This window comes from Diabrotica undecimpunctata, chromosome 9 (assembly GCF_040954645.1).
Source record: "Diabrotica undecimpunctata isolate CICGRU chromosome 9, icDiaUnde3, whole genome shotgun sequence".
NCBI lineage: Eukaryota > Metazoa > Arthropoda > Insecta > Coleoptera > Chrysomelidae > Diabrotica > Diabrotica undecimpunctata.
In genome coordinates, this window is record NC_092811.1 from 51,117,260 (window position 1) to 51,138,265 (window position 21,006).

The 21,006-nt window shown below is 32.4% G+C and overlaps 1 long non-coding RNA gene across 1 annotated transcript; it reads left to right on the forward strand.

The window, feature by feature from the left end:
* The first annotated feature begins 1,236 nt into the window (after positions 1-1,236).
* Positions 1,237-19,449, forward strand: LOC140450073 (uncharacterized). The gene is made up of 2 exons (XR_011951948.1): positions 1,237-1,449; positions 14,541-19,449. It is a non-coding gene; the product is annotated as an uncharacterized lncRNA (long non-coding RNA).
* Positions 19,450-21,006: the final 1,557 nt, after the last annotated feature.

Sequence of the window (21,006 nt, forward strand, 5' to 3'; positions counted from 1 at the left end):
GCAGTGCCAAGGACAACGATGGTCAACGACGATTGGACGCCTACTAAGATAAGGGAAGAACAAGAGAGAGATTCAGTTATACAAAAAATTCGAAAATGGAAAGAAGAAAACCGTCGACCACCTTGGCAAGAAATATCAAACCTATGCTCAGTAGTTAAGACGTATTGGGCCCAGTGGGACTCATTTATCATGAAAGATAGCTTGCTAAAACGAGTACTGGAAATGATGACGGTTCAGAGTAGAGAAACAGTTGGTGATCCCAAAGAGCAGAATAGCCGAAGTACTTCGTCAGTTACACGCCAGTCTATCAGGAGGGCATTTCGGTGTAAAGAAAACCCTTCAGCGAATTTGGGAACGGTTTTATTGGATGAACAGTTCCGAGAAAATGGTCCACTATAATCTAATCAATAAATCGAAAAAGGTTTAATGGCACCGAGACGAAATTTTGGCAAATTACCGATAGGGGGTTCTAAGGTTTTGGGAAATTGTTTCAAACATCTAATACATTTGGACAATACTGAATTAACGGCTTGTTTAGAAGGCAGTATCCAAAACCTTTGACTAACTAAAAACTGAGTACTCTTAAGTCCAGCATATAAATACTTCTTATGATAATGACGAATTTATCATTTAATGTAAGCTTTAATGATGTCTGTGTTGCCATATCCTCAGTTATTTCATACTCTCACATTGCATAAAGATGAATTTTAAAAAATGCATAATAGAAATGCATTGAAATGATATAAAAATTCATAGTTTTTAATTAAATTAAATTAAAGATGAAAAATGAAGATAAACTAAACAGTACACTACATTAAACTAAACTTAAATTTATTTTATAACTTAAACTTAAATTATTAATTTGCAATGTTTAACTGCATTTAAAGTAGAATAAAAATATTTATGAATGCTGTTTTATACTTATAACACAAATTATAATTTCGTAAAAGTAACTTTATATTTTAAACATTCATATACATATTAAAATATGGCAACACTGTGACGCGGTGCCTTGATTAATATATAAATATTTGGTTATGTTGGGTGCCCTAAACTAATCATTGTTCAATTTTTTCTTTTTTTTTTAGTCTTTTTTCACCCAAAGACTCAAATCTGTGTTAACGGTCCTACTGCAATTTTGCCTTCCAAATACGGAACACACCTGTTTGGGGCACGGACACAATGCGTGCGCATATCGGAAATGCTTGACGAGATGGATGGCCACCGAACAACAGATAACAGATGGCGTCGAGCAGCGAGCGGTAAGCCGTTGAGTGGATGAGGTTTTTTTCATACTATGAAATGAGAGGATTAAATTTGAACATGGATCTACGCCATTTTAATTTCATAACACTAATTAAAAAAAAAGTGTTTTCATTTTCAAATAGATTCATTTGCGAGTTTAGTGTCAATTCCATCCAGTGAGGAATCTATCATGAAACAATGGAAGTAAGTAATCAATTTAACAATTATATTAACAGTTGTAGCAAAGAATATAGACGCTTGGTCCTACATTAATTTTTGGAAGTGTGGTATGGTTTTCAATAATTAATTTATCGCTTAATTCGGTAATTATGGGAACTAATAGTCTCAGATGCACCTTAAAGATCAATAAATACAGCTGCTGTCTTTTTTTATGAGCCCTATACAAAAACTAGAGTTTTCAGTGGAAAAATATCCCCTGTAAGTTAAATAGTAAGTAAAACACAATACATTGATCCATTGTTGAAATTTCGGGATAATACATTTGATTTTTTTGTAAATTATAGTTGATATAAGTTGAGTCTAGAGCTTTAATTAGGCCTCTTGTACCTCTTACGCTAATATTTTCATACAATTATAATTAGTTTATCTACTTGTCTTTTGCATTTCCCAATTTAAGTGGGATTAATCCTGTTATTATCTAATATCCTAATTTAACATTTTCATCCAAGAAATTTTGATCTGAGTTAAATACCTCATGAATAGATTTTATTACTTTTTCTATTGTTAGTCATCAAACATCTTTTCTTTAATTCCTATATTGTGAAAATAGTTCAATGCAATTCATTACCTGTTGTAAATTTGTTAGTTCCCAATTCTGTAGACTAGAAAATATAATAGTTTGTTTTTTTATAAGATTTGTGTTTGTCCGATGTTCATTTAATGTATCATACTAGTTAAGAAGTAGCATCCCTTAATGCTCCTTCATGAAGTTACTCCTTAGTAACACATTGTTCTTAGTTACATTACACAATGAATGATTTTCTGTCTTTAGCTGACTCAACACTAAGTTAATATACCTACTAAAATTTTATTGTTGGACCAGATACTTTGTATTTCAAAAATTGTTTTATTGAAATATGTAGACTAAATTAAATAATTTTTTAGGAAAATCAATCTTTATTTCAATTGCATTTATTGTGTTTCCATATTTGGTACACGAGATCTAGTATAAAACTCAAATATGTTTGGCTTCATACATGACCATGTGCATCACATTTGGACACAGTGCTTTTTTAGAGAAAAAATCATTTGTGACATAGATACAGATTAACTTCATTAGATGGTATGCACATTGTGGATTTTAGCATCTGTTATGGCCTGTGCATGTCTGTATTTCATAGCAATGTTGCTGTAACATGATGAATATCTGTCATGTTTTGTTGTCTGTGAGACAATGGTCTAATTCTTTTTCTGCTGGTCTGTTGTCATTCATATCCAACTGAACTAATGCCATTACCAGTTCTTCATTTAGTTCACTGAGTTCTGTACATTTTCTTCTGTGAAAAGTAGATGCATGTTTACAACTGCTGTGTTTGTGTTAACAACTCAAAAATAATTTTTCGGTATGACTTATTCCATAGAAATAAAAAAATAATACTATATTTGGTTTTTGTCAAATAATAAAATGTTTCTGAATTTTAGGTACATATGCTTCTTTCTGGTCTGACACATCAATACAGGATTTCGTTTTGTTATATTTTATTATAGTGGATGGTTTTTTAACAGTGCCTATTGAAGTATATACATCTTACATTTCTGATGCATCTTTACTACTCAAAAACAATACATCTCTTTTATCATTCCACTTATCTATGATTATGTTTGTACTGCTCTGTATTGCTTTCATTTTATCATCATCATCAACCTGTATGCCTCCACTGCTGGACATAGGTCTCCCTCAGCTCTTTCCATCTGTCTCTGTCTTGTGCAGCTTGCATTTCACGCTTTTTTAATATAACAGAAACCACATGTGATATTAAATTTCCTTTTGAAACATAGAGTTCCGATTAAATAAGAATTTACTGCATTTATTTGCTGAGATAAAGTAATTTTGTGTAAAAATTGCTTGTCACCAATGTTCTACCACTATTTAATAGTAGTGCCATAAGTTGCAACACCATATCTGTTGCAACACTTGTATTCCCTGGTTGACTAATTTTTCCTCTATACAATTTTATTGCATAAGTATATCCACCAGCAGCACATTGTTTCAATAATTTTTCTCAACTTTTATGTTGTTTACTGGGGATATACTGGTGTAATAACTTGTCATCTTTGTCATAGTTCTGATTGTCAGTAGCATGAAAAAAATGGAAAATATATTCGTATCTATTTTTGCTCATTCCCCATTGTGTACTAATGACATTTTTGAAGCAAAAGCTGTTGCTTCATTAGTCTCACACTGAGGACTTTTTATCTAGACCCATCCAAATTGTCTGAGTCGAAGACAACTCCTTTCCATCAGCAGCAATATAGTATGGTGTAATTTTTTCATTAACAATACCATAAATTATTTTTTGTTTCAAGTATTTATTTGATTCCCTAATAAGTAAATCTATAACATAGTGATAAACAAATAAACAATAAAATTCATTTGGTGTAGTTCATGGTAAGATTATTCCATGTGAAATTGGTATATTACACAAAATATCAGCTGAACCAGAGTTAAAACTATTATTTGGTTCTACACGATTGGGCTCATCTTCTAACATAACCTCAACTTTGTTTTCAGTTCTTGTATGGGGAATTGGCTCTTGTATTTTACTGGACATTTTGATCATTTTAGATTTATATAAATTAGTTAGGACTCAAAACTTGAAATTACTTACAATATAAAAACAATATTAAAAAGTTTAAAAAAAATAAGACTAAAAATGTTACATACTAAAAAACACCAAACAAAATGTAACAAGAACAAAATTCAACAATAAACGTATCACAAAGCAAGAGATCTTTTTAACTGAGTTACAGTTATATTGAAAATATCAAAATCACGAACATTTTGTTCTGTGGGAAGGAATATTAAAAAAATTGCGGTAACATAGAGCTTGATGGGGAACAATAAAGTTAATCTGGCTTAACATGTTTGGACAATCAATCCATGTATTATCTTATATATGAATGTAGCTCCTGACATATCATGATGGTTCTTGAGTGAGGCTAAAGATAATTGTTGTTCGATACGGGAATAGTCATGATTTTCAATAGTACTGTGGTAAGCACAATATCTTAAACATTTATGCTGGACTCTTTCTATGGTATCAAAATTGTTCTGAAAATAGGGCAACCAAATAACTGAACAATATTCCAAAATAGTTCTAACTATGCAACAATACACTAATCTTGTTGAGCTTAATGCATTTTCTTTAATGTATCTCACTTACAGTTGCATTGTCACTATCATCATAGTCACCACTACTTTCTTCCAATTCAGAATTCTTATCATATGAACTATCATCACTGCCCAAAGATTTCTTTATTTTAAAATTGTTCCATTTTTTCTTGTGTAACTTTTTTTCTGCAATATAAAATCAATGAGTTGAGTATTTGGTGTGAGAATAATATTTTTAATTTAAATGTTGCTAACTGCTGCTATATAAGTTTTTATAAAGGTTTTAAAAATATGATACTTCTTATACAATTAATGATAATTAATTGTCTTATGTCAAAACAATAAAAGACTTAAGAGTCAGATTTTATGAACAGTTGCATTTTGAACAACATATAAATTATGTAACAATTAATTCATTAAAATCTTAAGGCTTTATCATTCAAAACTGTCTGAGACTATCTGTTTGGGCTTTAAGAACAGTTTATTATGCTTTGGTCGTAACTAAACTCAAATATGATCTATTGTATTCTCCACAATACCAAGTTCATTCTACTACATTGGAGAGATTGCAGAACAAATTTTTAAGATATTGTGCATATAAATTAAACATACTCATTATTAATCATGATTATACAGGTACTTTAAAAACACTCAACATGAATTTATTAAAAACTCAACGAGATAACTCTGATAATAATGGTTTAATTTGTTGTCCTGAACTTCTTCAATCTATTAGTTTATATGTTCCCTCCAGAAGTATCAGATATGTTGATCTGTTTTATATACCTTTTCACAGTACAAATTATGGTATGCACTCACCCATTGAGCTAACACTGAAAATTATAAATAGAAACAATTTAGAAATATTTGTTGTCTCCTTGGCTTCATTAAAAAATCTGATAATAAGAGCCTGACAAGTTATTGATACTTTTTTTGTTTATTTTAATTTTGTTTTCTTTAAACTTGTTTCATATACAATTAAGATTTTATTTTATTTATAATTAAGATTTTAATTTCACTCAGTTTGTAAACAATTACAGATATTAATTTTTATACTGTATATTAACATATACTTTTTTGGAATGGGAGCAAACCAGTATATCAATAAAACAAAATAACTAAACTAAAAATTTTTAATTTTGAATCTTGAAGAATATTGTCCATTACATACTAAAATATTGCATAAGCATTCTTATACAGAACTGAATTCTGGGAAATTTTGACCTTATTCTGTATGAAAAACTATCTTTTATGCAACTGACATTTGTTCCTATCTGGTGCTATCCACTAGGCAAATCTAAGTTAGTGAAATATTGGCAGTTATAGTTTGTTCAGTGACTAGGTTATGTTTGGATGGTATGACTTGAAAAGTTGGACTAATTTGTGCTCCAACGCCGTAATATTTGGCTTTTATTTTATCGCCACCATGAACCACTGAAAGGGGACAGTATTTTGGAGACATTAGTTGGACTTTTCTGGATTGAATCTAAATCAGCTAAAGCTACTAACTACCCAAGGTTCCTAGATTTGTGCTACAACTGTGGCTTCATTTGTGAATTCTTTGTCAATGGTATATGAAGCAGCCTTGGCACATTGAAGATTCATCTGTATGAAATTTATCATTGTTTCCTCTTGGGAGTGTCTTTTCCCCAGGCCCTTGGTGAAGTTATCTTTATTGGACTTTATTTATGGTTGCTGGCCTTGTGAGGAAGAGGTTCTTTCCCCTTTCTTTTTGACCAGTGTGCTTAAGCTTTCTGGAGAGTTTCACTTTTCTGACTATATTACTTGGTAGCATTTTATATGGGTAAAAGATCATAGGTGGAAATATATGAATTCAAACTTCTCCTTTTCCACTTGCTTTGTCTGAAAAGTGATACCCAGACATTTTGATTTAGTTTCATTCAGCTTGATTCTCCATGGTTTAGTTCAGTTTTTAAGTGCTGCTTTTTCTTATCAGCAAATTAGTAGTAATAGTATCCATATTTAGTTCAGAGGTATCTCTGGCATAAAAAATGTAGAAAATGGGTCCAAGAACACTTCATTCTGGGACACTAGTTCTAATCTGTATCAAATTAGAGCATGTGTCATTCTGCTTGATTATAAGCATCCGTTTGTATACAGTTGTAGTACTCTGAAAACTGCATATAGCACACATAATTAGTGTGAAAAAACAGTATGAGGTTGTTCTGCTAACAGAGAGAAACCGAATTTAGTATGAAATTAGTATAGACATACGAGCTTGTTTTTAACACCCATTAGATTGAATTCTAGTTTTGTAAAAGTGAAATTCAGTTTTGAGTACTGAAACTTCAAATATACGTTTATTTTTTTATTAATAATAATTCTGGTTTTATTTGCAAAAAAAAAAGGAATAAACAAATTGACATTTCAAGTTAGGAAAATATTAACCTTACATTTTTGAGATGTCTTTTACTGTTAAGGCTGATCCTTATCCAAATAGACATCTCATAAAAATAAATAACTACAATAATTTTTAAACTACTACAATATAATTATAAAATATACACTTGAACTTGATTATAACCACGTTTAAAAATGTAAATGAAAGGAAGGAATGAGTGAAGTTTGTGGATTTACTAAAATGCATGTTCCCTAAAGCTGTCTTTTCTTGAGATACACCGTTTTAGGTTAGGAGGGCAGTATAGCTCTTAGCCATATTACGTCTTTGACAAATATTTAATTATATTACAAAATGTTACAATCCCTAGTAGTTACGGTTTTTGATTTATTGTTACAGAACATGCAAAAAATATATTTTTTTCCTCTTGCTTAAGATAAAAAGCAAAGGTACTCATTTCTTCAAATGGGTACCAACTGATATTCGGTATATTTTCTTTCTTAGTCTCTTATGCATATATATTTTATACAGTGTTTTTCAGATAATACTGTCTATTTCAGATGTAACTTATCCTTAAAAAACTTTTGAACTTCTAATATTTAGGATAAGCGTAAAAACATGTCAATTTATATTTGAAGGGGAAGACATTAGGTAAGGAGACATGTGTAAGCTTGCTGGGAAGGACATCCCTCACCCCCATGTCTATGAGAAAAATAAATACAAAGCTAGAAAACTGGATTGAAAAAAAATTAATTATTTATTTTTTGTAAAAATTTTATTACAAACATTTAGAATGAACATTTCACATTTCACCACCAAAACTTTTTACAATAACGGTTCAAAATGAATGCCATTCACTTACAAATTTTGAAATTTTTCTCTGACATTGCTTAACATGTTTGTATTTAATTGTCAGCATTCATCGTCTATTGTTTGTCGTAAATCATCCACAGATTCTAGTTGAGTAGCATAAATTTTTGTTTCTAAATACTCCCATCAGAAGAAGTCTAAGGGTATTAAATCCAGTGACCTATTAGACCAATCCACCATTCTTTTTATCTCACTTTTTACCTATCCAACGAGCCGGAAATGTTTCGTTTAAAAATTGAAGCACAGGTATAGCAAAGTGTGAAGGACCTCCAGCATGTTGAAATACAACCAAATCTTTGGAGAGTTTATCGTGCCATCACCTCTGTCTGTAGTAAAAGAGGTAGATTTTGAAGAGAATACATTTAAATGTTGTCAAACTAAGCCTAATAAAACACTCGTTTGTATAGTATGTGGAAATAGTTATCACATCTCATGTGCTGTGACAAATAAAGTGAAATTCTTCAAAGTAGGAGATTCACGGGTAATTTGTTGCCAAAATAGTGATGGACAACCCATTGAATCATTTAGTGCCATAGCTATAGAAAATCAGTGGTTAAAAAGGCTGCTAGCTGAAAAAAAATGATAAGTACAATTTATTATTAAATAACAATAATCTATTAAAATCAAATAATGAACATTTGCTAGAAAAATTAAATTTATTGAAATCAGAAATAACCAGAACCAGAATCTCACAAAAGCACATCGCAACTGTAAATGAGGGCTTAATAAAAACTCAAGGTAATGAAGATAAGTCGGCCAGTGTCCAGTTAACGAATTCTAAATACAAAACAAATAATGAAACTGACTCAAATAAAAAATTTAATGATAAAAACACCAATCATGTTGAAAGGAATTCCAATATACAGGGCATTTCAAAAATTACTACAAATGAATTAAATGCATAATTTAATGGAAATTCAAACCAAACATGTGACTACATTACAAATTTAACTGTTGAGAATGAGGAAAGCACAAAAATGAATCTTAATCACAACGGGGAGTTCAGAGAATAAAATGAATGATGAAGGATATCAGATTGTGACAAAAAGACGCAAGAAAATAATGGGAACTGGAATTGGTGATCAAGGATTTCCATGGAAAATCCGAAAAACTAGACAAAAAATTGTGGCTATTCATCTCAAAAGTTCTGAATAGTGTAAATGCGGACCACATCAAGAGTTTCATAATAACTAAGACAAACTGTGAGGATATAAAAGTAAAATTGTTACCAACTGACCATAAAAGAAGGGATAATCAATGTTTTATGATAGGTGTACTACCTGACTTAAGGGAAGGAATTTACAATCCTGCTTTTTGGCCAAAAAAATTGGCATTGAACGATTTAATTTTAAGTTAGGAAGAAAATTTTTAGATCGAGAGCACCACAATAGAGGTCTGTCAACTGGAGAAGATAGACCAGACTCTTTTTTAGTCAAATAAATTAAAGAGAAACGTTACTTTTATCATCACCAGACAGTTGTCTAAAAATATTGCATCTACATGCTCAATCTTTGACAAATAAGTTACTCAAGCTTGAAGTCTTAACATTGCAAGAAACACCTGATATAATTTGTCTATCAGAACATTGGTGTACTGAAGAAAACATTCAATTTATGACCCCAACATATGAATACAACATCACCTCTTATTTTTGTGGAAAGTTCCATATCCATGGAGGATCCATCATCTATATCAAAGCTGATATTAAATTCAAAACATTAGAAGTCTCTAACTTTAGTGAAGAAATGGTGTGTGAGTGCTGTGTGACTTCCCTGTTTATAGCCAATAGGAAAATTTGTGTTATTAGTGTTTATCATTCGTCATCAGGAGAAGTTCACAATTTTCTGTGTAAATTACACAATATATTGGCGCTATGCAGCAAATTATATCATGATTTTTATTTTTGTGTGGATCTAAACATTGATTATCTTGTCATGTCTAATAATAAGCAATATTTTAATGAGTTTTTAGTAAATTATAATCTGAGAGTCACATCTGAGGTTCCTACAAGAGTTTTCGTAGATAAAGTGGGTAAAACATCATCTACAAAATTGGACTACATATTGACAAATATCGAACCACACCTTTATAAATCAAATGTTTTCGAGGGGCACTTCAGTGACCTTAAAGTATTTTTACTTAGTGTAAATTTATAAGCCAATAAAGTATCGAAAAAAGATAAAAAACCCATAAGTTACAGGCATATGTTGATGTTTAAAGTAGGGATTTCTTCTTAATTAATCAATCTTAACAATATACCAAAAACAATTTGGAATTTAGTAAACAGTGAAACTGGTAGGCAAAAGAACAGGTCTGATCTGATATTCTACATTATGATAATAAAATTATTACCAAGTCTTGTGATATTGCTAATTCGTTTGCCTCATATTTTGCTACAATTACAGAATACAATCTTCAAACTCATTTTGGCACATCGTTGCCTTCTTCTTGCACTACCTCAAAAATGTGTCACACAACATTTTTCTTTTTACCCGTAACTCCAATCCAAATAAAAAATTCAATCGATCAACTAAAAAATAAGCCTAGTATTATACTGGTATTGATAACATATCTGTAAAAATAATAAAACTGATAAGTGATCATATATTGATTCCTTTAACCCATTTAGTTAATCTCTCAATAACAACCAGCCAATTTCCATCCATACATAAAATGGCAAAAGTTATTCCAATCTTCAAAAAGAATGACCCTCATGATATTTCAAATTATAGACCAGTATCTGTCCTTAGCATAATTTCCAAAGTAATAGAGGAGGTTGTATACAACAGAATGTTAAATTTTATAGAAGAATACAATTTATTAACTCCAAACCAACACAGCTTTAGATAAAAAAGTCAACACTCTTGGCTGCATGCAGCTTGTTTGAGTGTATTTATGATGAATTAGATAGTAGAAACCACGTGGCAGGACTATTTTTTGATCTATCACGAGCTTTTGACTGCTTAGACATAACATTTATTTGCAATAAATTATATAACGTTGGCTTCAGAGTGACATTTCTAGAATGGATAATAAATTTCTTAAGTGACATGAAGAGTGTTGTTAAAATGAAAGAATCAAGCTCAGAACCATACACGACAAATAAAGGAGTACATCAGGGATCCATGCTGGGACCATTATTATTCCTAATTTTTATTAACGACCTACCAGATCACATAAGAGCACTTATAATATCAATGTTTGCTGATGATACCTCGTTAATAGTTTCTGCACACACACTTGAGTAATTAAAAATGACAATGAAGACTGTTGTTGACTGCTTTATACATTGGTGTAATACCAACAGACTAATATTAAACATTGAAAAGACGGAAATTATTTATTTTCATTCATACAACTCATCTACCCATGAATATATCTTAACCATCCTTGATAGAAACAATATATTATCTTTCACTAACTCTACAAAGTTTTTGGGTGTGTTCATTGATTGTAATCTCAAATGGTCAGAGCAAGTGAATTCAGTGAACATGAAATTGAATAAAGCTTTTTTATGCTATATCTAGAATTAAAAACACACTACCCATCTCGGCATTAATGAACGTTTCTTATATACCTTGCTTACAGCCACATGTGCTATAATGGAATTTTGTGGAGGAACACAGTAGATAGTAACAAAGTATTCATTACACAAAAAAAATTATCCGTAAAATTTTTAATTTGGATTATCAACAATCTTGTAAACCAATTTTTATTAAACATCAAATTTTAACTTTCTACTGTCTATATATCTATAAATCTTTACTTTATGTAAAAGAGGAAATCAATACATTTCCAATAAATTCAGACAATCACTATTACAATACAAGAAGTGCTAAATCTTTACGAGTTCGTAAACACAGAACGTCCAAATTTCAAAATTGCGTCAGATATATGGGACTGACCTTATACAATCATCTGCCAAAAACTGAAAGAAATACAACTTTTCTCTAAATTAAAAAAAATGTTGAAAGATTTACTCTTAAGAAAAGCATATTATTCTATAAATGAATATCTTGAGGACAAACTGCAGTAGCTTCATATTTTACTTGTAAAAATGTTATTTTATATATTTTATGTTTTGTCATATATATAGAGAAGGCTAGGAGTGCATTCAATAACATGGCCAAACTCTTTAAAAGCCACAATCTTAATCTGGAGATAAAAGTAAGGCTCCTACGATGTTATATCTTCTCAATATTGTATTACGGAGTTGAATCCTGGACACTAACTGAAGCAATGGAGAAAAAACTTAAAGCCTTCGAGATGTGGCTATACAGGCGAATTCTAAGGATATCATGGACAGACAAGATAACCAACGAGACCGTATTACGAAGAGTGGGCAAAGAAAGAGAGGTGATGTATACCATTAAAAGGAGAAAGTTGGAATATCTCGGACATATAATGAGAAACAGCACTAAATACAGATTACTGAAGGTAATCCTACAGGGTAAAGTATTCGGAAAGCGAGGAATTGGGAGAAGGAGAATATCATGGTTGAAGAACCTGAGGAAATGGTTCTCCACAACAACAACGAATCTATTTAAAGCATCAGTCAATAAAATAATTATAGCCAGAATGATTGCCAATATTCGGAACGAATAGGCACTGAAAGAAGAAGAAGAATGTTTTGTCAATTTTGTTACTCTGTGAATATTGTATTATACTCATTAATGTTTTTTATACTGAATTCTGTAGTGACGTATCCTATACATTTATTTTGATTGTCTTAAAGAATCAATAAAGTATGACTATGTCTATCAGATACAAGCGCTTTTAATAATTAAAATGATTTAAAAGCAATTTTAGGGTATTACTTGAACCCATTAATGGCCAAGCATTGAAATAATTAGATTTTTTGCAATTCAAGTTTATATACTTTATAAATAAAGGTATAAGAACAATATTTCACTTCAAATTAGAAACAATAATTGCAATATACAAAAAAATAATGTTTCGTTAACGAAACTTTCTCATAATATATGTAGTAAATTAAAAGTTATACGTTTTATAGTGTGTAAATGAAATTTCTTGGTTTTATTAATTAAAGACTAAAGATATTGCTACAATAGTTAATTATATAAGATAAAATGATTACTTGGCAGTGTGGTAGTATGGCAGTAGCGTCATTATGGCATCTCATTTTTTATGGAAAGCACTATAAACCGAGTTAATTTTGCACGATCTGCACCGTCGTCTACGTCCTTCCTCTTCGCGAACGATATTATGACAAGTCTGGCCATAATGAAAATCAGAAGGTAAACTTCTGACAGCTGTTTTACTGTAAATCTTTTTTCGTTCCATTCGCAATGTTGTAAATTCTCCAAGAATTCACGACTGTGCAATCCACAAGGTCCATAAACAAGGGTCACCACCACATTTTACTTCCTACTCGGATCCTGTAATTTGATACTGAATTATCTAGGAGGTCAACACCTCCCATATATCGTTTGTTATAATTGTTAATCATACTGGGCTGAGGTATTGAATCTTCCTTTTGTAGCTTCCAATTATATCTTAAGTGTAACAATTGGATGAACCATTCCATTGTTGCTGGTAACAGTCACAATTGAATTATCATTCCACCTTGCAACTGATACTTCTGTCTTTTTGTCGAAAGCATGATCAAACTCACCCCTGTTCTTCTTTTCAAGCACTTTGCTACTTTGTAGAGGACATCCTGGTAACCTATTCTCTCTCACAGTGCTAGTAAAGAAAATTCGTTTTTCACCTAGAATGTGGTATAGTGCATAAATCAAAAAGAAGTTGTCGAAGAAAACTCTATGTTCTGAATGGTTTTGCATTACATGTAGCAGGTGCAAAACTTCTTGCGTCCCTAATGTGTATTGAGATTTCTGCCTTTCTGGATTTGCGCCACCATAAGGAATGAATTGGTATAGATATCTCTCTGACATACACAAGCACCAGACCTTGAAGCTAAAGCGCACTGGTTTACCCCACATAAACATTTTTGCAGAAGGTCGGCCGAAATAAGGAACCATTTGTTCATCTATAGACATATTTTGAGCAAATAGTCCAAACTGCAAATATCGTTCGTTCATCAGCAAAAATAATGGACATATCTTGGCAAATTTCTCACTTTCTCACCAGCTTCACGCCTTTATCTGGGTCTTTTGACCAATACATATCACACGCTGGAAGTGTGTAACCGGTAATGATTAAAATACCAAAAACTTCTGCAGTTGAGCTGGAGAGAGCTTGAAATCATGTCTGTTGTTGTCCCGGGCATACGTCAGGCTGAATTCGAGTGTCTTCTGGAATACAATATCGTCAAAAAATAAAGAGAATGTTTCAAATGGTGTTTTCCCAGCAAGTGTCAGCTTTATTTTTTCCTTTTTATTACATTAATTTTCTTTTGGAGAAGAGAAGTAGTTTTCTGACGATTTAGACCAGCCAGGTGTATATTGCGTCGGTTTGCGTTTTCGTTGGGAACTTAATTTTCTTTTCTTCCCCCTACTTGTAGGTGGTTCCAATATGGATTCTGTGGGCGTCTTAGCCTCATCTCGAGACCACTAATAAAGGTATTAAAATGGCCATTTATGCATTTTGAGGCTTGAACCATCATGCAGCTGGAAATTTTTTATTGGACCACATTCTCTATTTTTTTGTAGAATAACAAAGTATTGTTTTTTTTTGTTTATATATTTCATATAACATGCTAAATATTTCTAATTATTGTAATCTTTGTTTCAGAATATCAATGGAAGTCTTGTGCCTGGACGTTTATGAACAGTTTTGTTTCTTTTCAGTTTTAAAATGTTGTACTGAAAACAAGTTAAAAGAAGAAAGAAGTGCTTTTTAATCAACACTGAATTGATGGAAAACAATTTATGACAATGTAGTTATAGTTGAATTAAGGAGAAAGTACCAACAAAAATACTAACATTTATCAGAAGATTCTTATCTATTAGAACTACACTCTGAGCCAAAATTAACCGGCCACCTTAAAAATGAGTAATTTTTGATCTCTTAAACCTTTTGTCCGATTTAAGTGATTTTTTTAATATGTTATAGCCTTATTCCTTGACAATATCGTTATAATAATATGGTTGCTAAACAGGTAAATTTTCATTGTATACCGGGTGTAAGAATTAAACTGTGTTTTTTTCTTAAAGTTTGCACCACCCTGTGGAATATTCTAGCATTTATAAAATATTGAAATTAAAAACTAACTATAGCCTCATGTTTTCTCAACATTTTGTTTTTTGATTCATTTGCTTATACAAATGAATATATACTTCAATACGAAAGTTAGGTAGTTTAACAACTAGCCATGTTTTTCATCAATACAGACGATTTAACTAACCAGCAAAATTAACCCCACCACCTTTATTATTGTTTTGTTTACGTTACCTGTGACAGTTTGTTTCCTAAATTTGTGTCATCGAAGGATTTTTGACATAGAGTTGTTGTACGACATTGTTGCAAATATGTTTCTGTGTTAATAACAATTCTTGAACAATTTGTAGTTAAAATTAAATTTGTAATTAAAATTGTAATTTTATATCATTGTGAGCGAATATTGTTTAAGTTGAAATTTTAGTGCTTACCTATTTATTGTTTGTGATTTTAAAAATGCCATTCGTTCCAACTGATGCTGCTAGGGCAGTGGCTTTAGCTGATTCTGGTTATAGTCAACGTCATATTGCTGGTATACTCGATGTACCCAGAACTACGGTACAAAATGCCATCAGACGATTTCGGGAGACAGGATCGTATAACCGCAGGCCAGGTCAAGGCCGAAAACGATGCACTTCAGTTCGAGATGACCGCTTCATTGTCACTAAAGTATTGAGAAATCGCTTTTGCACCGCTTCTGAAGCTCGTAGGCCTCTTCTTGAGGTGAGAAACGTTAGTATGAGTAGACAAACGATTAGAAGAAGACTGTCAGAAATAAACTTGAGGGCTTTTCGTCCAGCTCGCGCACCACAACTGCTCCCACAACACCGTAGGACTAGACTTCATTTTGCGCGAGAATATGCTAACTGGACTATGGCGGACTGGAAGAATATACTGTTCTCAGATGGGAGCAGAATAGCCCTAAAAAGTCCAGATGGACGCCAACGTGTCAGCTGCTTACCGAGGATGGTCAATAATGATTTATTACGTATTACGTATTTATTACGAAGCGCGTACTGATCTTGTTGTGTTCGGTAGAGGCAGTGTGAATGCCCAAGTATATGTGCAAGAAGTTCTCCAAGACCATGTCATGCCTTTTGCACCATTCATTGGTGATAACTTCAGACTAATGCATGACAATGCACGTTGCCTTACAGCAAGATCTACCCGTGAGTACCTTAATGAGGTTGGGATTCAAGTTCTACCATGGCCATCACACAGTCCCGATCTTAACCCAATTGAGCATATCTGGGACAATCTCAAAAGACGGGTAAGAGCAAGATACATACCTGCATACTTTAAAGAGCTGAAGACAGCTGCGGTAGAGGAGTGGCACAATATCCCCCAATCTGATATCCAGGATATCATGAATGGATTGCCAAACCGGCTCCAAGAAGTCCTAAGGGCTAGAGGCGGCAACACCCATTATGGATACCCAATTTTTTTTTCAATTAGCCTTTGATTTCCAAAATATTGTTAATTTGAATTTTCTTCGAAGATTTTATTCATTGGATTTTTACTGTAAAAAATGAATTTTTTTCAAAAAGATTATTTTTCTCTTCCGCGGAGATAAAAATTGATAAAAAACATGTCTAGTTGTTAAAGCACGTAACTTTTGTATTATCCAACATAAGCGAATCAATCAAAAAACAAAATGTTGAGAAAGCATGAGGCTATAGTTACGATTTAATTTCAGTATTCTACAAATGCTAGAATATTCCACATGGTGATGCAAACTTTAAGAAAAAAACACAGTTTGATTCGTACATCCGTATACAATGAAAATTTACCTGTTTAGCAACAATATTATTATAAAGATATTGTCAAGGAATAAGGCTATAACATATTAAAAAAATCACTTAAATCGGACAACACGTCTATCTATATAAGGATATTTACAGCTTTCGCCGCCTTCCTTCTTTAAGCCAACGTCTCCAGTCCTTTCTGTTCTGCCAGTCTCCATCACTAAGGTCTCGTCTTTCCATGGCCGCGTCCACTTCATCCCTCCATGATCTTCGGGGTCTACCTCTTTTCCTCCTTCCTATTGGGCTCCAATCCGAAATCTTTGCTATCCACCTTGTATGATCTGTTCTTCTCCCATGTCCATACCAAATTAAACGTTTTTCTTTGATGTAGCTGAGTATGTCTTGTTCTACTGCCATTCTTAGTTTTATCTCCTAAGTTTCGTTTATTTATTACCCAATTCTCTGCTCCATAGGTCATTATACTGCGTACCAAGGTGTTATAAATTCTCTTCTTTGTATTTCTGGTAATCTGTCTATCCCACAGTACCCCGTTCATTTGTTTAATACATGTTCTTGTCTGTGCTAATCTGCTGGTTATCTCTTGCTGGGTGGTTCCATTTTTTGAGAGTATGAATCCTAAATATTTGAATTTGTCAGTGCCGTTAATTTCCCTATTATCGCCTATTTCCTAAGTTTCTCACTGGTTCTTGCTCTGTTGTTAAATATTTGGTCTTTTCTAGATTTATTTCCAGTCCATTTTTTGTGTATTCCTTTTCTAATTTTCGGAGCATATAGCACAGATCTTCATCTTGAGCCGTTACCACTGGTCATCTGCAAAGCTTAATGTGTACAAGAAGTTGTCCCGGATTGGTATTCCCATCCCTTACATTTCCTTTTCCATGGTTTTAATATTTGTTCGAGGAATATCTTGAACAGTGTCGGAGATGTAGAGCATCTCTGCAATAAGCCTTTTGTGGTCTTAAATTCGTTGGACTATTTATTTCCGGTTTTAACTCTTACCTTGTTGTTGTTGTAAACGTTTTTTACGGCTTCTATTAACCTCTGAGTTATTCCGATTTCCTTCATCGTGTTCCATAGTTGTTTTCTGAGGACCGTGTCATATGCCATTTAAATCTATGAATGCCATGTGTACTGGTCTATTTTTTGCCATTTTTTTTTTCAATTGTTGGAGTGTATATATGTGGTCTATGGAAGATCTTCCTGCCGTCAACCCCGCCTGATCTTCTCCGATTTTATTTGAGGTAGATTTTTCCAGTTTTTCTTTCAGTATTTTTCCATATAACCTGCCCATACATGCTATCACACTGATGCCTCTGTAGTTCCCGCATTTCTTCTTATCCCCCTTTTTATGTATCGAGGTTATATATGCTTTGGACCATTCATCTGGTATTTCGTTCAGGTATATAGTGTTACTGAATATTTCGTGTATAATTCTGTGTAGTTTGTCCGTTCCGTACTTAATTAGTTCATTAACGATTCCTACTGGTCCCCCTGATTTTTTGTTCTTTAAAGTCTTTATGACATTCTTTACCTCGATTAATGTTATCTCAATCTGTTATTCATTCTGATTTTGTTGTTGTTCCTGTTCTGTGTCTGTCTCTATGAAATCTGGGCGGTTTTCTGTGAGTAGTTCTTTATAGTAGTCTCCCACTCTTTTTCTGATATGTATTGTATTTGGACCTTTTCGTTGTTATTCTTCCTTAAAGATTTCAGTATTTTCCAGGATTCCGAATTCCTTGTTCCTCCTATGTATTGTTCAATTTGTGCACATGTTTCTTCCCATTCTTCATTCTTTTGCCCTTCTTCGTTTTACTTCTCTGTTGTACTTCTGTGTGTCTTCTGGGGATTGGGTGCTCATACTTTTCATATATAGAATTTTCTTCTCCTCGATATATTTTTTGGTTTCTTTGTTTATTTTTACTTTGTGTTGGGTATTTCTTTTCTCAAGTTTCCCCAAAGCTTCTAATTCCGACTTTTTTATGCTGTGTTTGACGTGCTCGTACGTTTCTTTGAGGTTTCTAAAGCCGAAATCCTGTAACTTCTGGTCCAGTCTTCTCTGGTATAGGTCCCTTATGGATTCTTCTTGAAGTAAATTTGTTGAACTTCATTTCTTCTTCTTTCTGTTCATTTTCTACTTGGTCTTCTTCGTGTTCTTTCTTCCTTCTAGTTTGGGTGTTCAATGTGTAGGGAAACCCCATATGTGAAATTATTAATCGGTGGTCAGTGCCACATTTTGCTCCTCTCTTTACTCGTGTATCTCTAATTTTGATAGTACTACTTTTGCTGACAATTATGTAATCGATAATGGATCTGATGTTTCTCGTTGTTTGTACATACGTGTATTTATGTATGTCCTTATGTCTGAAAAAGCCGTTGGTAATTTTCAGATTGTTCAGTTCGCACAGGTCAATTAGTCTTTCTCCATTATCGTTTGTCACATCTTCTCCAAAACGGCCTATCATGATATCAATTTGTCGTTTCCCTGTTCTTCCATTTAGGTCCCCTGCTATTATTATTTCTTGTGTTGGTCTCACTTTTCCGATCTCTTCTTGTAAGGTATCCATGAACTGATCCTTTTCTGCTACCAGACGTTTAGGAGATATAAGACATTAAAAATTACCCATTTTCAAGGTGGCCGGTTAATTTTGGCCCAGAGTGTATATGAATTCATTTATAAACAAATGTTATATGGATTAAATAATAATTTTCTCGTTTAATATGTTGTTTTATTTTATATAGTATATGGCAAAATATGCTTTAGACTAAAACAAAACATTCCAAATGTATGAAGTAATATTATTCCCAAGTTTTAGAATTATTTTTAATAATCATTATGTTAGCCTTGGCTTTACTTTTGAAAAGCCAATTTATGATTATTGAAAGTTGCTTATATGGCCATTTTGCATAATTACTTCTTGCATACGTTAAAATTTTGAAATTCCTATGTTAATTTGGTTGAATTAGGTTGCCTATCTGCGGAAGGTTTTGGAAGAGGGTATCTTGAAAAGTTCCCAATTTGCCTTTCAAAAATATCATTCGTCTGTGTCAAGTAGTTTTGGTCGATGAATCTTAGAATTATTTTTAATAATCATTGCGTTAGCATTGGCTTTATTTTTGAAAAGCCAATTTATGATTATTGAAAGTTGCTTATATAACTGTTTTGCATAATTGCTTCTTGCATACGTTAAAATTTTGAAATTCCTCTATGTTAATTTGGTTGACCTAGGCTGCCCATCTGTGGAAGGTTTTGGAAGATAATCTTTGAAAAGTCCCTAATTTGCTTTTCAATAATATCTTCTGTATATGTCCAGGAGTTTTACTATTATTTTTAATAATCATTGCGTTAGCATTGGCTTTATTTTTGAAAAGCCAATTTATGATTATTGAAAGTTGCTTATATAACTGTTTTGAATAATTGCTTCTTGCATACGTTAAAATTTTGAAATTCCTCTATGTTAATTTGGTTGACATAGGCTGCCCATCTGTGGAAGGTTTTGGAAGATAATCTTTGAAAAGTCCCTAATTTGCTTTTCAATAATATCTTCTGTATATGTCCAGGAGTTTTACTATTATTTTTAATAATCATTGCGTTAGCATTGGCTTTACTTTTGAAAAGCCAATTTATGATTATTGAAAGTTGTTGATATGGTTAACCCATTTACAAGGAAAGAAAAAAACTTAAATAATTGAAGACACTAGTGAATGAAGGTGCTGTGTGTAACATAAACAGCTTAGTGTGAACCAACCTTAACATGAGTTAGTTCACCTGTCGGTGTTACGTCTGTCACTTGTCACTAGAGAACAGACATTGAAAAAGATATGTAGAAGTCTAAATAATAAAGATTAAACTAACAATAGTTGTCTCAATAAAACAATACATGGTGTCAGGTGTCTGAACCCGTAGTTAAATACAATGGATTCTAATTTTAAGCCGCCTAACGGGATCCGTTTTGATCAAAATGCAAGTCAAAACTTTGAGAAGTTTCTAGATAGCTTTAAAATATACATGGAAGCAGCGGATTTGGCCAGCAAACAAGAGAGCATAAAGATTGAAATATTTTTAAATCTATCAGGGGAAGAAGCCCAAGACATATTTAAAACATTTAAGCTCAGTGATGAGGAGAGGAAACAGTATAATGTTGTAATAAATGCGTTTAAAACATACTGCTCACCACTGAAAAATGAAACTTATGATAGGTTCCTCTTCTTCACTAGGGTACAGGAAGAAGACGAAGAGTTTGATAACTTTATGAAGGATGTAAAATTGCAATTTT